Source organism: Lepidothrix coronata, unplaced genomic scaffold (genome assembly GCF_001604755.1).
Source record: "Lepidothrix coronata isolate B3197 unplaced genomic scaffold, Lepidothrix_coronata-1.0 Scaffold62, whole genome shotgun sequence".
Lineage (NCBI taxonomy): Eukaryota > Metazoa > Chordata > Aves > Passeriformes > Pipridae > Lepidothrix > Lepidothrix coronata.
Window position 1 is genome coordinate 644,786 of NW_016690242.1, and position 17,436 is coordinate 662,221.

At 37.6% G+C, this 17,436-nt stretch overlaps 1 long non-coding RNA gene across 1 annotated transcript; it reads left to right on the forward strand.

Moving 5' to 3' along the window:
- Positions 1–392: 392 nt before the first annotated feature.
- On the forward strand, positions 393–14,824 carry LOC108498674. The gene is made up of 3 exons (XR_001875265.1): positions 393–415; positions 12,748–12,805; positions 14,811–14,824. It is a non-coding gene; the product is annotated as an uncharacterized LOC108498674 (long non-coding RNA).
- Positions 14,825–17,436: the final 2,612 nt, after the last annotated feature.

Sequence of the window (17,436 nt, forward strand, 5' to 3'; positions counted from 1 at the left end):
AGTGTTGATGGCAACTTCCTGACACAGGTGATTAAGAAGCTGGTGAGGGGAGATGCTCTGCCAAACTTCAGACTCACAAATAAAGAAGAACTAGTTAGAGACATGAAGGGTGGGGGTGGCCTTGGCTGCAGTAGCCATGAGATGATGGAGTTCAGAATCCTAAGAGCAGAGAATGGGGGGGAAAATTGCATCACCATTCTCTACTTCAGGAGGGTAGATCTCATCAATCTTCTTAGAAGAACACCATGACATAAAGACTCAGAAAGATGAGGGGCTTGCTTCAGCTGACTGATTTTCAAACATGCCTCTTCACAGTTCAGGAACTGTCTATCCCAATGAGCAGGAAATGAAGCAGCGAAGTCAGGAGGCCTGGGTGGATGAGCAAGGATTTCCTGACTATAGTGAAACATTAAAAGTAAGTGTACAAGACATGAAAGCAGGGTCAGATCACCCAGGAGGAATATATTGTCCATGTGTGCAGGAAACTGTAATTGCTGCCAGCTAGGACTCAGTAGGCAGTCTGCTTCTTCTGCCTGGACTGAAGAGTGTATCATAATAATATTAACTATAGATCCACATCCTCACTATTTTTCTGCAGTCTACTGTAGCCTTGAAACAGGATCCTACAACTACTGCCTTGGCTGACGTAGGTGACCTATGTTATCTCAGGTAGCTAAACATACTCAAATGCTGTGGATGGAATATCCAGAGCATATTGACAGTCTATTTTTTCAACTGTTCCTTTGCAAAGCTGCAGTGGCTTTTTAATTTCATATTCCACCTAAACCCACAACTCTTTCCTCTTGAGTTCAAGTACCTCACCAACTATTACTACAAATATTGTCTAATTAAATTATTTTGGAGAAAAGCAGTGAGATGCAAGTGCTGAGCTTCATTTACATTAATTTCAAGGAGTGCGACTGACTGGAGAAACATCCCTGCTAACTTGTGAATGTGTTTTGGTTACATCCTTCATTGTATTGTCATCATCATGGCTGGGCTTAGCAAACGAAGATTAGGGAAAGGTCTCTACCCATGTTTGTTACAAGCACACTGGTGGCTAAAAAGGCCAATACGAGACAGGCATGTCTGGTTGCAAAAGGCACAGCAGAAAGACTCCTTAGGTGGTAAATTCTTCAAGACACAATTCTTTCTGCATTGTCTTTTCTCCTGAGTGCGTTCTCAAAGGCAGCAGCAGCATTATAGATGGCGTGTCTCCAGACCTCCCGGTTGGAGGCCAGAGTAGACCAGCTATGGTGATCAGTGTGGCCAAGGCTGAGATGTTGTTTCAGGGAGTCCTTGTATCTTCTCTTTGGGGCTCCTCTCATGCGGCAGCCAGTGGCAAGTTCACCATAAAGCAAGATCTTAGGGAGGCGGTGGTCCTTCATCCTGGAGACATGTCCTGCCCAACACAGCTGTGTTCTCAACAGCATGGCCTCAATACTCGTAACTGCTGCCTATTCTAGAACAGATGTATTGGTCACATAATCTGACCAGTGGATGTTTAGGATTGTACAAAGGCAGCGTTGATGGAAGCGTTCTAGGAGTCACAGGTGGTGGCAGTAGATGACCCATGATTCAGATCCATATAAGAGAGTAGACAGCACAATGGCTCTGTAAACACTGATCTTTGTACTTTTCTTCAAGTGTTTATTTTGCCAAACGCTTTTATGGAGTTTTCCAAAAGCACTATATGCCTTTGCTAACCTGTTGTCTATCTCTCCATCAATCTTACCATCCAAGGAGATGAGGCTACCCAGGTAATAAAACTGCTGAACTGATTTGAGCTCTGATTCGCCAATGGTGATATGGGGATGATGGAAGACTTCCTGAGGTGCAGGTTGATAGAGAACTTCTGTTTTCTTTAAACTGACTTCCAGCCCAAAGAGCTCAACATAAAACTAGGATTTGTAGAGTTCGTTAGATTCATTGATATAGTTGGAAAAATTACAAGCTTTGCAGCAAACAAGACTACTGTCTTCTGCTCCAGTAAATTCTGACACTGTTCAGAATATCTTATAATGCAGGAAAATCAAACAGTTCCTTCTTCCCCACTTCACTAAGGAAGTAAAATTCTCATTGATTAAAATGGGTAGTGTCAGTTAAATTAGAAGTAGGCATTCCCAGTCTTTATTCAATTATCGAGACTAGTGCTTACGTTTCAGACCTATAAAAGTATGCCCCAAACAGCTTGGCTTTTGCCAGTTGTATGTATCGATCTAATAAAAGATTAAATTTCTCCTCAGAAACCTGAAGTTATTTATGCATTCTTAGGGAGTCATGTCTAGGAAGTCATCTCTTGCTTTTATCAAAGCATCTGCATTCATCATACTACTCTGAATCCTCTTTACTTCTCAGATTAAACTCTCCTTACTCTCTTCTATCAATTCCTGCATAAAACCATTAATTGGAGAATGGAGCTGTAAAAAGAGCCTGCCAGAACACCTGGAAATCAGGATGCCCATGAGGCAAGAACACACAACACCATCTTCTTTATCAAGGACTTCTCATAACTTCTAAAACTCCAAGAAAATTTTGGTCAAAATCAAATTAAGGTAGAGATTGCAAATGTCCAGAACTTTGCACATTTTTTGAAAGCTGTCAGGGGGACTGAAGACCTCTGTGAGTGTCACACTGAGGGACAGGCAATTGTAAATATCTTTCAAGAAGCAGCAGCCATCTGGCACGGGCTCATTTTTGCAGGATTAAACATGAAGAGCACACAAAAGGATCTAGGAGAAATCGAAGAAAGACAGTGGAAATGAGTCAGAGGTCTTGCAGAAAAAAAACAGGAGAATTTGATGACTATGTGGACAGAAGCTGTGGATTTTCATCACAGGATCTCTTCTCCTGAACAGTAGTGGCTGCTCTGTGCAGCCTACTGGCACATCTATGTCCCGAAGAGTGCATATAGCCTGGAAAGGCTTCTTTGCCTCTGCTTGTGCCAAGAAACATTATGAAGCCTGTATCTTACAGTCTGATAAACCATTTGTGTCCAGACATGCGTTTTGTAGTTGTTCCTGAATTTCAGTTTGCATTTTGATTGACAGACCACTTGTGGGCTCAGAGAATGGCTTGTATTAGCCAATGTTAATAATTGTACAGGAAGAAGAATTAGGGTCAACAGGTATGACCATGACAAGGTGATTGCCTTGTAATACTAAAGAAGAAATATTCCAGGAAGGTCAAGAGACATTCCCCAAACTCTGATACCTTCAGACTATTTTCAATAGGACAATTTATTTGTAATGTTGATCGAGGGCCAATTTTTTTACAAAGGGTGGAATTTCCTTTTTATTCATGGTCTCTACAGTTTGGTGAAGCTGGAGCTGAATACCTGCAACATAACAGACATAAATTTAAAGACAATATTTAGAAGGCTGTAAAAAGGTGACCCTGAGACTCTCTCATGACCCATGAATAAAAAGTTAGTGTTTGTACCATATTTAATAAGAAGATTGTGACCAAGCCATTAACCTTTAGTAGCTGCCACTGAGTAAATGTGTCACATAGTACAGAAGGCACAGTAAATCTGGGCAAACAGTGCTCAATATGTGGAGTGGCCTCTCAGCTGCAAGCTAAGATAAATGAAAAAATATTTGTCAGTTCTATCTCTATTCCTTCTAAGTTTGGGACTTTATAAAGTGCACTTTCTGAATCCTATCTCATATCTTTACCCTTATTATGGCTTTTCTTTACTTTTTTTGATTGGCAATATTTTATATCAAATGATGCAATGCTGTGGGGTTTTATCATTAAATTTTAACTTATTTTAATCACCACTAATTCCATATAACTGCAATGGCTATTGCTCAAGTACCAACTGCTGCTGAAAAGCACACTATGGTAGAGCTGAAAATTGAGCATTTAATGTGAAAATATCCATTATAACACCCTGGTCTAGGAAATCTGGTGTTACATGGTTTGATGTCCAATTCCAACTGTTTCTTCTCTCGGACTCTTATGTATATTCACAAACTTTCCATTCACATTTCAGTTTCTAAACTGAGGTCTGAAGGCAGCCTTAGATCCAGTTTTCTTTTAAATGTATAGTGTACTAATGTCACTGACAAAATAATCAGTCAGTTAAGGTACTGCACACTTCCATGTGAATGATTATTGCAAAAATTTAGGAAACATTCAAAAGCATAACACTGAAATTCAGCCTATTGTTCTGAGATTTAAATTTGCATCTCAGAAAATGTAGCAAAATGTAGCCTATAGGCAGGTCCCAAAAATTTCCTTTTTTTTTGTCCATCTAAGTTCCCTCCACATGAACACTTCAAAAATTTTTCTTCCGTAAAAGAGATTAATTCATACATTCCATAAATGTATGAACTCACTTAAATGAGCAAGTTACAATGCTGAATTGCAGGCTTTATAGTTGTTTATGTTGCAGGAATACTGTATTGCTAATTCACCTTTTATCAGGGAGCAGGCAGATTACTGCTTCTTTTTTGAATCTTTTTACTTACACTCCCCAAAGTCCATGTCTCACCGCTCAGCAACATTTGGTAAACACAAAAGTCCACTTTGACTGTGACTTTTACTCATAAAAGGATGAAAAACTGTTTACAATTGTACTTAATTCTAGCAAATCTTAAATACATCATCATAGACAAGATACTTTAACTAGAAAGATGAAGTTAACCTATTTGGAGAGAAATAAGCTTGTTTAGATGCTGAAGGACACTCCTATATTTACCAGCATTAAACAAAAGGGTAACAGTCGTCTGGCTCATCAAATGTGTTCACTGCCTGCAACACTTTTCTGAAGGCATCAGTCTGATTTAAGAGACTTGGAGTTGCAGGGCAGACTTTTCTCTGATGTTTGTCAGATTCTAGAGGGACTCTCAGCAGACACATCTCTGGGTAGAAACAGGCAGTTTCTCCTCTTAGATGAGATCCTATGTACAATATCTTCTGAATACATACTTTGCTGTATTTCCTCCATTAGGTCATTCTGATAAAAAATGAGATCCATACAAAGACTTCTGTATATCAAATCTGAGCTTTGGCTGTCACCTTATAAAATCTGTACCTCCAAGAGAGGCCACTAAACTCACATAGGACTTAAAACAGGATGCATAAAAGCCTATATGTGAAGTATGAGACACATAAATTAATTATTAGGAAGAAAGTTGTGGCCAAGGTGACCAAAAAATCCTTGGGATTCTTTTCTTGGGCTGAACAGCAGGGAACATTTGTAAAACCCAGATTCACAGATCCAGGCAATTCATCTCACAAAGATCTTTCCTTGCTCCCCTCTTTGAAATGATAGCTTCTTTCTAGCCCTTGTTCAAGTCTGATGTATTTCAAAGTTTACAAACCTAACTTTTCAAGCAAGAAATGCAATCTAACCCAGGGTGCTATGGTATGAAGTTCAAATGATGCAATTCGATGTTCACTACCATAAATTGTTCAAATGCTTGTTGATATGATTCAAATTGTGTTTTAAATTATTTTATTCTGTAATTAGCCATTTTGTAATTTTTACAATTTTACATTCAAGCTAGTGGCAAATGATCCTTTTGCTTAAGTCCTGCTTAACAGAAAGTTTAGCATGAAATTTAGGTTCCGGTTTCAACAAAGTACTTGGGTACATAAATCTACCTCATACAATAGCCTATGCAAAAACTGGGATTCGAATAGAATAATTTGTACCTAACATAGATCCACAGCTAAGAATGCTGTGAAGGCCACACCATACCCTTTGAATCCCTTCTAAATTCAGATTATACAATTTGAAAATGGAAAAATAAAAATTCCACACCAATCACCTATCATGAATTCTCAGCTAAGAATTCTTGTAAAGGAGAAAGCAGTGTTAGAAGGTCAATTTTAATACAGAAAGATTAAAAAAAAAAAAAAAGATAAAACAGACATCTGGACTTTCTAAAGTGGTTCATTAAAACAATAGAAGGTAAAAGAAGGATAGAAATGTCATGAGATATACTTGCTTAGATTTCGCACTCTACTACCATTTGATATAATCTAAATGCGATAAATTCATTTTGTGAGATGAAATTGAGTTAGCAGTGACTAGGATAAAAAAATTACATTGATGAAGAGTCCCCACATTAAATGTAAACAATTAAGGAAGACCTTGACCTGAGGTCAAATAGAACTTCACATTAAAAATTATAGAAACTGGATGAAAACTGAAAAGCCATCTTTGATAAATGTTCCATTCAAAATATTAATAGAATTATTGTAGATAGAAATATCACAATTATTCATAATGTCATGAAAGTGATTTCTTAAAATATGTTCCTTCCATTATACAACCTGACTAGGCAAAAATTATCCACTAGGAAAAACTAAAACCATAAAAATAGTCATATATGGCCAGATATAAACCTCACTGACCAGTGACATAAGTTTATCAAAAGGTGGAAATTCCCTGTTATGTCAACCCACCGTTCAGCACAGTACGGTTTCAGACGTCCCTGATCCAAAGATTCAATCTGGATGCAATCTAGCCACCTATTTTTGATGACTCCTGCTGGATTGCTCTTTGTGAATTTGTTTTGTTCTTTGCTGTGCTCAAGTCTAGAGCTCAAGTTTATTTTCAGTATCAAAACCTTTAGGTTCATCTGCTTAATGATGTTTTATGTGGAAAACCACTCCTTTTCATCTTGTTTCTGACAAGCCTACTTATATTTTCATACAATGCCATCTTCTGATTTCATCCACTTTCTCCATGCAATTAGTTACTTTAGAGTTTTCAAAGTCAAAAAATTTTAGTCTGTTTTGGTTTTCCTTGCTCCGTGTTTCTGATCAAATTTTCCAAGCTTTGCTTAATCTTTTCTGGACCAACAGCATATAGAGCTCAGGATTAGAGCTGATGTAGAATTTTAAAGTATGATTTCTAATATAAATTGTAATTTTTTTGTCATTTATTTAGTTTATTAGAGTGTTTAATGAACTGTTTATTGCAAGAAAGTTCTCAATTTCTAAACTTCTGACTAGTTGCAGGTGAAAAAAAGGTAAAATGCTAGTTCACAACGATCAAGGCAAGCACATAAAACTAGCTGTCCTAAGCCTTACTGTATCTAATAAATCTCACCATACCTACTTCAGGCCCAAGTCATACACACTGGTGTTCTGCAACTCACATATGCGTCTTTATTTCACCTCTTGGCTCTTCTCTTGCACCTCATTATACAACAGGGGAAAAAATGAAATGTCACACTTGAAAATTGGTTCTTACTTTGGTCTTTCTAGGTTTTGATTCCTAGATACTCTACTGACTCCCTCTGCCTTTCCCCCTTGATTCTGTCTTTCAGGCATTTGAATCAGGCTCTATATATATGAGGTAGAGAGAACAGGAAACTGCTTAGATTGTTGTAGAGAATAATAAATAGCATGAGTCACAAGAACTGTCAACACTCTCCATTTCTGGAGAGGGTTTTGGAGGTTGGTCTAACAGTCTTAAATACTTATTACTGTAAAAGAAGGTGGCGGCAATATTTACTTGGGAAAAATTAAGTTCTGTTTTATTGCTTGTATATGACTCATACAGATACCAATAATATTCATCCCCTCATTTCTGCAGGTGATCTGTTTTACAAAACATTTTAATACACCAGTGTGAATTAAGAAAAAATGTTTCTGTAATTTATTCCTACCAAGAAAAACACAATCCTGCTTAGTCATTGTCTTAGATTTTCTCTAGGCATTTTGAGCAACTGTAAAATAAGTGTAAAATGTTCCCAAGTCAGAATTAAGTCTACCTTGTATTCACTTAGTACTACGGAGACCACCAATTTTATTTCTTGACTAGAAACTCAGAGAGGAAAATGGAATAGGTACTTCCAGATCTAGGAGGATTTCATGTGTCAGTGTTGATGGGTAGTACAAGGACTCCATGAATAGAACCAGGAAAGATCAAGATTGTCTCAAGTCTTAAATCAGATTTTTGAAAGGAGAGTTGGTGATCAACATGAAGCACATGCTCTGGTCACTAAATCTGCCTTGGGTGATGCTGGCAGTTTAATGCTATTTAAAATGTAATATTTAACACAGACACAGAAAATAATCAAGATTGCCTTTTACATATTTCTTCAGTATAGATTGTAATGTGGTTGTTCTTTTAAGTTCTGCCCAGAATATTTTTCAATATAATAAATCAAAATAAATTTATAAGGTATCATGAGGTTAATTTCAGCTAATAATATGACATTAATATGACAATTCATTTTGTACATGAACTCTAAATCGGCAAATTTCATAAATGTGGTTCTTTGTATATGCCCATTCAGGAAAACTCTTGAGTCATATGCTCAATTATGCTTAGCCGTAAGTACCCAGTACAATCCTTCGTAACAGTAGGAAGCGAATATATGCATTATGCTTTCCTGAAAATGATTGAATTTCCAAATTTGATGCCGTAACATATTGCTCAATATAAATAAGCATCTGGTTCATAAATATCTATTTTTAAAAATGTCAACTTTGACAAGTAATAAGTGAAGAAGCGAAGGTCCTCTGCAAGTAAAATATTTTTAAAAAAGCATTGCTAGGAATAAAACAAGCCTCATTATATGTCTTCTATGAAGTGTTCTAAATTGTGTTATTTAATTCCTTCTTAAGGCACATTAACCGAAAACCAAAAATTATAGTAATCAACATTTACTTTTTCTTATCTGAAACCAAGAAATAAAATACCTAATTCTTCTTTATGTTTAGTTATCAGTCCCCTTCTGCACAGGGTTTTTTTGTTAGAGACACTCAGCAATGGAGTGAGGCTGTTTTGTAAAGCCTCAGGTGAGAAAGCTGCTCTCCTGTTTGCATATCTGGGCAGATCCTTTTCCTGCCCAGCCCCTGGTGGGTTTCTGATTGGGAAGCCTCTGAAGGCTGCCTTCAACTTTGGTTCTCACCTGAAGGCAATCTCAGATCTTGAAAAAGCTTTGGAAAATATTTGGCACCTTTATGTACAATTAGGAGCAACTAGGTTTACTCCTTTGTGGAGTAAGATAGCTGGAAATAGGCTTGGGAATTGTGAGTAGGGGAGCCTTCTACTGTTTTTCTCCTCCCTCACGAGAAGCAAGGTCTTTTATGTAAACCCACTGTACATCATCAGCACCAAGAAAAATGTCCAGCTTGTGTTATCAGTTTCTCAAGGAGAACAAGCTGGCAAGATCCCAGCTAGTGCCGAGCTACTCAGGTCAGAGACACCAGTACACTAATACTGTAGCTTTCGAAAATGCTTACTGGGCTCTGCTGCTTCGGTTTCCAAAGCACCGTTCAACAAATTAAAGTGAGATTTTGACAATTCATGTTTGTGTACTAAAGTACAGTAATGCACAAAGAGAAGCCAGCTCCTCAGAGAGAGAAATCAGCTTTGATAATAAGAAGTACATTCTCCATCTAAAATTCAGCAGTTATGATGGAAAATACAATAAACTGAGGAAAGATGAATGAGTACTTGAGAGGCTATAGTTTTTCAAGATGAAGGTTTTGAGCAGCAATGCTGTCCTAAAGTGTTTCTGCCATCAGTGTCTCCCTTTCAGCTATGCTGGCAATGTGAACTTAATTTGAGAATTGGGGAGACTAAAATTAAACAAAAAAAGTAATCTCCTTGTCTGAGAATTCTCATGCAAGAAATTTTCTGATCCTCAGTCCAGCTCAAAGAAAGAATCCAGTTTCTGCATACCAGCGTGGCACAAAATTTTCATCTACAGTGTAAATTGTACATCTCCCCAAACTCATGCAAATCCAAATGGCTTCCTGTGAGCAGAGGTCCTTTACCCTAAACATTATTTTGATCAATGAAGAAATTAATGTGTGAACTACCCCAATGTATTGTATCACTAAGTGGTTAATAGGTATACTGACTGCAAGGCGCAGTGTTACTCTATAGCTGTCTAGTATCCCTCAAGACAAAAACATCGGGAGAATAAGAGTTTAGATTATATATTAGAAATTATTTACTGGCAGTACAGGAAGCCTATGTTAAAGTTATATTCTCCTATATTTTAATGTGTTCTATATTCAACATGCATTTCATTATACATGCTTCTTAACACAGAAACCCTGGAAAGAATAAGTTATGGCAAAGCCAGCATTGATTCTTTTTCTTTTCAAATTGAAACAACACCATAATTTCAGGGAACACAGTACCAAACACTGTGAAAGATATACCTGAATTCCAAGAATACTGCTTGTAAAAAACCCATTCATGTCACTTCTGTCAAACTGCTAGCTTGATTTGTTGGCTTGAATTTGGGACAGATTGCAGTGTGAGTAAAGAGAGAACAGCTCCATCAAGGAACAAGAGGAATTCAGGATTAAAACCTTTAAGTTAAAAAACCAAAGTTTTAAGAGACACCTTGAAAATGTGATCCTAGTTGAGTGTCTAAGGTGCATTCTGCTGACTGGGTGGAGAAGAAGAAGGAGACCAAAACAGTGAACTAGAAGATGACATTTGTAATTGATACTCCTCTATTGTTCTTATAACCTTAAATAAAGTTTTTGGGGTCCAGCTGCACTGGCAAATATAAACAAGTTTTTGCAATTTTATATTGCAAGCAATCTTACTGCAGAATGGTAGAAAATGTCAGCCTGTGAGGAGACCACCACCTTGCTCCCATCCTGGCTCCAAGGAAATTAAAATCTTCCATGTTTGGAAATTGAATGCAACTGTTCTGGAAGCCTGAAAATGTTTTGTAACAGTGCTGTTGATATTATAGCCCCCTAAAATCTTAAAGATTAGGCAATTTTTAAGAACTTCAAAGCAGTAAGAAAAGTACCACCTCTCAGTTGGGTTACAGAACCCTTTTGCATTCTGCCTTCTAAGGTATTTGGGCTGCTAGTGCTGCAGTGTGATAGCAGGCTTTTTTTGTCTGAATTATGTTTTATGTTAACATCAAAATACTTTTACATAAATCAGTTTTTATCTTTACTCCTAAAAGAACATAAATTTGGAAGGCAAGATATCTGAAATCAAGAAAATAAATAATACAGATGACAGTCTTCTGCAGGGAGTAATACCTGAAAATAGAAACGAAGGGACTATTCTGCATCTTATAACTTAATATAAGTTCACATTTGCCACCAGAATAGAGGTTTTAGATCTTATGAAATGGAAGATGATATGCTTCTGGACAGCAGGACTCACCTGTAAACAGTTTGGCTTTTTGCCACAATTTGACTTTTTATGGATATTTTTGATAGTAAATTTCACTGCTCCAAAGAGGGAAAAATTATTTTCTGCAGAATAACTTTTTATTAGCTACATTTCCTTACGCTGTTTTGTATGTGATCTCTTATCCAAATCAATACATTCATAAGTTCTTTCAGTGTTTGCAAGAATGTAAACAACTGGTTGATGAAAAAGTCAGTCATGTGATTAAAAAATTGGAGTACATAGAAGACAGGAAATATCACCATTTGTAACTTGAAAATAATACTTTTCACTTACTATTTTCTGTCAATATGTAATACCCTTGAAACCAGAAATATTGATCACATTTTGCAAGTGATTCTGAAAAATGGGTTTCTTTCTAAGTTGTTCAGGGCTATTATGGGTCCAAACTACAGGAGTAATCCATAATGGACATCCTAAGCATATGAGTTCCCTGACCAAAACAATGTACCTGAGTGAGGTGAGCAGAGTGGGTCATGTGACTGTGACAGACTCCATCAACAATCCAATAACCATGAGAGAAAAATAAGATGGCAAGTGAAGGCAACAAGCCAGGTTCACCTACCATTGCTTTAAGCAGGGCCCTGAGACCACATCTCTAGAAAGAGATGTTCCTCAGTCCTACCCCACCACCTCAGTCCCATGAAGCCAGCAACCCATCTTGTGCAGCTGGAAGAAAACAGCAAGGTCTAGGTGGTTTGGAGGCAGTGCCTGGACCTGCATCCAATCTAAGCAATGGATGGTACTCATAGTGTCCAAGTTCTTGTAGTAGGTCAAAATTAAGCCTAAACTACACCCAGAAGACAACAAAGCTACTCTGTACTGGCAGAGCTGAAATTTCTCTGACATGCAAGTGTCAACTGTTGCTGTCAGTTCTTTAGTCTTCAGTCACAAAGATGTTATTGCTGAAACAGGGGGAGCAATGTAAGAGTTGTTATGAAATGTTATGCTGGGAGGCATCAGGAACTGTTCACTGCCCTTAGCTCCTACTGGAAGCTAAAAGAACTTTACCACTTTTGAAGGAAATACTGCAGGACCTCTCAGTCAAGTCAAAGAACTTCACAAGTCAAAGAACTGTATGAAGGCAAAAATGCATTTTCTGTCCAAAACTAGAGCAGGTGGGAAAGAAGCTTTTGCTCATACCAAAACTTTGGGTTAAACTTTGATTTTTTCACTCTCTAAAGCACTGAAGAGTGAATAAAACAGATTAATGCTGCCACAAGGGCACTCAACTTCTTATTCTCAGGTTTCATAGGCAAGAGTAGCAGTTTGTGAGTCTAGGCTGAATGTAAGTGTACCTGGCTACTGTTAGTCCACAAATAATTCCACCTGGATACTGCAGGATGACTGAAGAACGAGCACCATGTAGCAGCCTATTAGTCCTTCAGGCCATAAAGGAAGGGTGGTGCAAGGAGCATTTTAAAAGGCCTCTGTGTTCTTCCTGCTCCTGAGCCAGGCAATATCTGAACTCATCTTTGGTGCAAACCCAAATCTTTTTGCAGTTTCTTTGACTTTTGTGAGGTTGCTCACAAGCTACAGGATAACAGTTCAAATCACAACTTTTTTCTTTTTTTTTCTTTTCCATCTGCCTACTCTAGATGAATCTTCCTCACAAAACTTGGACCAGCCCCAAACTTTGTGTGACTGGAGCCATAGGTACTGTCTGCATTGGTTTCCTTGGCAAATATTACATAGCTCCAGAGCAAACAAACACATAAAAGCAATTAAAAAATATTAAAAGGCCTAAGCAAAAACAAAATTACTTTGTTCTGCCTAGAATGGAAAAAAGAAAGATGATTTGGAGGTAGGTAGAAAAGAGTGAACAGAGCTAAAATAGTTGCTTCCCAGGCCTTGCAGGCAGTTCACAATTAGAGAGGTGAACAAGCATAATGATCCAGCTCTTCAATCCCAGCTACTACTCATACCAGATTATAATGTTTGCAAACACAGCACAAACTTAGAAACTGTGTGGGAAATAAGGTTGCTACTTACACCCGGAAGAAATCACAAGCTTCTCGCTGATCACTTAAAAGCAGAAATAGAACCAAAATTTCCTATGAATTTGTCATTCGGCTCCAGTTAACAGTATGACAGCATGTTAGTAATGGTTGCTTAGCTCATTTCTGCCAAGGGAATTCCACAATCTGTTCTACATGGGCCTCAGAGTCCTCCAGGTTAATCTAATGCATGATCTCCAGCCTGAAAAGTTTAAATACTCACAGCACTTCTCCCCAAGAAACAAACATATAATCAAATCTTATGCTTCAGGGAATAAGCTTATGGCTTCAGGCTCGGCAAGGAATATTTCTATTTTATGGCTTTGCACAAATTGTGGGGTTTGCCTTTCCTCTGAAGCATGACGCATTAGCTGCTCCTGGATGCGGAATACCAGGCTTAATAAAGCAATGTTCAGAGCTGGCTAGCAGAGTCTGCCTTTTTATGTTTTTTGTCAGCAGCATTCTGTTTTTTCCTCTAAATTTTGAGGCAAAGGAGAACTATTAATTGGCAGCACTATTTGCAGTGGTATGTCTGAGAGCAGATGCACCAAAAATTACATTACCTGTAAAGCAAATGTGACTGATTATATGAGGTTCATACCTATGCTTGGGATCTCCTTCAGGATCAGAGGGTCTTCTGCATTTAAATAGAAACACAGCTTTTATGGATGTTTCTCAAATGAGCAGGTCTCTTGGAGGATTTGTTGTAGCTCTCCCATTATTATTTTATGGGCCAGCAACCAGCTTGTCCTTATAGCACAGAAAGTAATGCAGTTGTTTGGTTTGCAGACATCTGACACAGTACAAGTGAATTCAAAAGGCTTTTCCATGGGAATAGGAGCACAACTGTAAAAATACCTGTGGCACAGGTGGGCTTTCCTCACTGAGGCAGCCAACCCTCTATGTTTCACAATTGATGCTCAGAAGATAGCAATTCTGACTCATTTCCACAAAATTAGGTTTCATTCCACCTTTACCCCTTCCCTATAAATTCCACACAGTGTCAGGACAAAATGTGTAGCCCGGGAAAGACACTGCAGCTAAATTATCTAGAGCAAGGAAAAAGCCTTGAATATTTTACAGGACTGAGTGGCCCTGCAGATTGTGTTAGTCATAAACAAGCACAATGCAAGCTCACATCTGGGTTTTCAGCTTCTAAATACTGAAGCTGCCAAGGCAACAGATGAGATTTTCCCATCAATAGCCATTGAGCAGACATTTATTCTATGATCAGTTTTAGACCAAGAAGAAGTAATATGGCCTTGTCACACGCAAAGCTTGCAATTAGAAAAAAATAGCCTCCATTTTATGCCAATCTTCTTAAAGAAGCAAGGTCACTTAATCTGACAGCCACAACAAAAGAGCAGAGAAACGAGGTGACCTGCAGGTTTGTTTAATAGTTGAGTAAATACAGGGGAATTTTTTTGTTAGAAAGCCAAGTTTTCTAAAAGCAAACTTCAACTACACATTTTCAAACTATCTCTTTAAAATTAATTCCCGTTCTTTTAAATTGATTCTTGTTTTAAATTCTAAATGTTTGCTGCAGTTAATTATCTTCTAACTCTGTTTCAGTTGGCATCTTTGAGGTGAAATTAGGAACAAAATGTCTCCCAGAAACTACAGATAATCTCAGGAGATCATCTAATAATCTTCACTCCCTCTAGGTGATTACTGGGGAACCTCTGAAACTATAATATTACAAATCAGAGATATGGATTATAGCACCTCTTTGCAACAGCCAGAACAGCCATCAGGAACCTTAGCTCAGGGAGTGCTTCATCAGGAAGAGATTACCTTGAATTTCCCTGTCTAGTTCTTTCATGTGCCTGATGCCTCTCATCCCACATTTGATGCTGGAAGTTGTACAAGACAGGTGAGGTTCCCAAGGTAGAAGTGAGCAGTGCCAGCCACAGAGCAGCTCTGACACTGGAATGGAGGTCTGCAGTAAGTGGGACAGAGGTAATAACAACAGCAAAGGGAAACAACAGAGTAAATTGTCAAAAGACCCAAAAGTCCCAGCAAAATGCAGTGGACAACCCTAAGTGCTTCATACGTGCAGCATAAGAGTTAGAAAATGTATACAAATTAAAAAATATAGTTTCTAATCTCTCAGTTAATAACTGCGAGAGGAGAGGGTGGACTTAAGACAGCAGCATGCTGAGGATGGAATGCAATTCCAATAGTAAGACTCAGGATGAGAAAAACAAAACCAAATGATTTATGGTTCTGATTCCCAAGTGATAAGAATGAACGTAATAAAGGTAGAATAGTAAAACTAGTTAGACAGGAGAACAAATCACCTCGATACCAATTTATAAAATAAATAACTTTTCAATAAAAATTGAAACTGGAAAAAAAGTGCATTTTCACACATAGCTCAGAGATCACATAAATGCCAAGTGGCATGACAGTTGCTGAAATAAATGCTCTTTTTATGAACAGCAGAGTAGTAAAGCAAGCAAAATAGATGCATAAAATGGGTAAATTTCCAGTGTATTAGTTATTGCTGCCTCTGAGCTGCAATAAATTACAAACTCATTTTTAACTTTTTTTTTTGTTCATGAATGCATTTTTGGGACTGGTTTTCCACCCCCTTCTTTCACAACTCCATTTTTCAGAGATTTATATTCTTCTTTAAAGTCTATAAATAAGAAGTGTCCAGATCTTTCCTATATGAAGGAAGAGGACTGAAAACTCAGAACAACCTATTTATTATGCATTTCTGAACTCTCATTGCATAAATTCTGCTATCTGTGAACACACTGCTTCCATAAAACTTGGTTTTGTCTGGATATTTTTCCCCTTACAAATGAAATCTAAAGTAAGTTTTCTGAAAAAAATCGTGGACCTATCCACCCTTCACTTTTCTTCTTTATTTTTCGTTTCTTGTTTATAGTACAAAATCACAGTATGTTCTCTTTATTTACTACTCAGTATACTTATAAATAAAGGATGTAAAATTATCAAGACAGAATGGACTGGAATCAAAAAGATGAAAGATTTTTTTGAAATACAGGTTGGCTGTTCCCAGCTGAAAGAAGGAAACTAGTTAGTGACTCTAAAAGTGCCACAGAGAAAATGTTAAACTCTGACTCTAATTGCATCCTCTGTTATCCCTCCCAAAAATAAAACAACAAAACCACACTCTGAAAAAAAGAAGTTAAGATTAAAGGACCATTAAGTTCAGATATGTCTTTTTTCCTCACCTTGGTGAAAAGTCTATCCTGCTTTGCATCCATGTGGTGCTCATTTTTGCACTGAGATAAATAAGTATGCAAAGAGGAGGACAAACGGGAACCATAGACAGAGTTTTTCAGTATATTTATGAGTTCATACGTACAAATACAAGAGGGTTTAACTCCTTACTGTGCTTGTATATAAGATACTCCTTAAAACAGGGACACAGGAACATAAAGATGATAGCTAAAGTCTGAAATCAATGTCCCAGGTGTAATCCAAAAATTCATGCCAATATCTCCTCTTATTTTCAAGCCAAAGTGAGGGACCTGAATCCTGTGACACCCCATTAATGAAGAAGAGCAAATGTCCCTTTAACCACCCATATGTACCTGTTTTACATAACAGATTTCTGGTACAGATTCCTTCAATTTTCTTGACTGCTGTGGATTCACAGATATCAAGACATATTACCCAAACTGGATAAACCTTTTTTTTTAATTGAATTTCTCAATCACACCATTCGAGATTTAGCCAGAACAGATTAATGTACTATAACTCAAGCCCTATTTAATCTAGCTACCTGATTAATGTGTAATTCTATGACTTTCACATGAAATTCAAAACAGGTCTTCCAAGTTATACAGCAACAGAAAGTAAGCCCAGCAAAGAGAAAAAATTTCTGCTAATTTTCTTTAAAAATCTCATTCACACTGGCATAATATTAATCAAGTTAAATAATAAATGTTTCAAAATTTAAGGACTAGGTTTTTCCCCTCCCAAACCACCCTGTGGTCTCTTTTACCTTTGCTGATCATTATATCTGATAAATGTACTGACAATCCTCTACCCATGGAGCTGATAGAGTTGAAAAGCAGAAAAGCAAGATCTAAGAACCTTTTTAATTGAAGAGGCTTTGATAGGCTCTGCATTGAACATGCATCCAAAGGCATTCCTGTCCTGATAGTCAGTGAAGGACAACCACTCCCTTGCCTTTTCTTTGCCCTGGCTGTAGAGTACAAGTATAGCTGACGCTTGATGCTAGAGCCACAGCTGGTATCAGTTTTCAGTCACTGTTGATTCAAGTTGATGTACATACCTATACCCCATTAA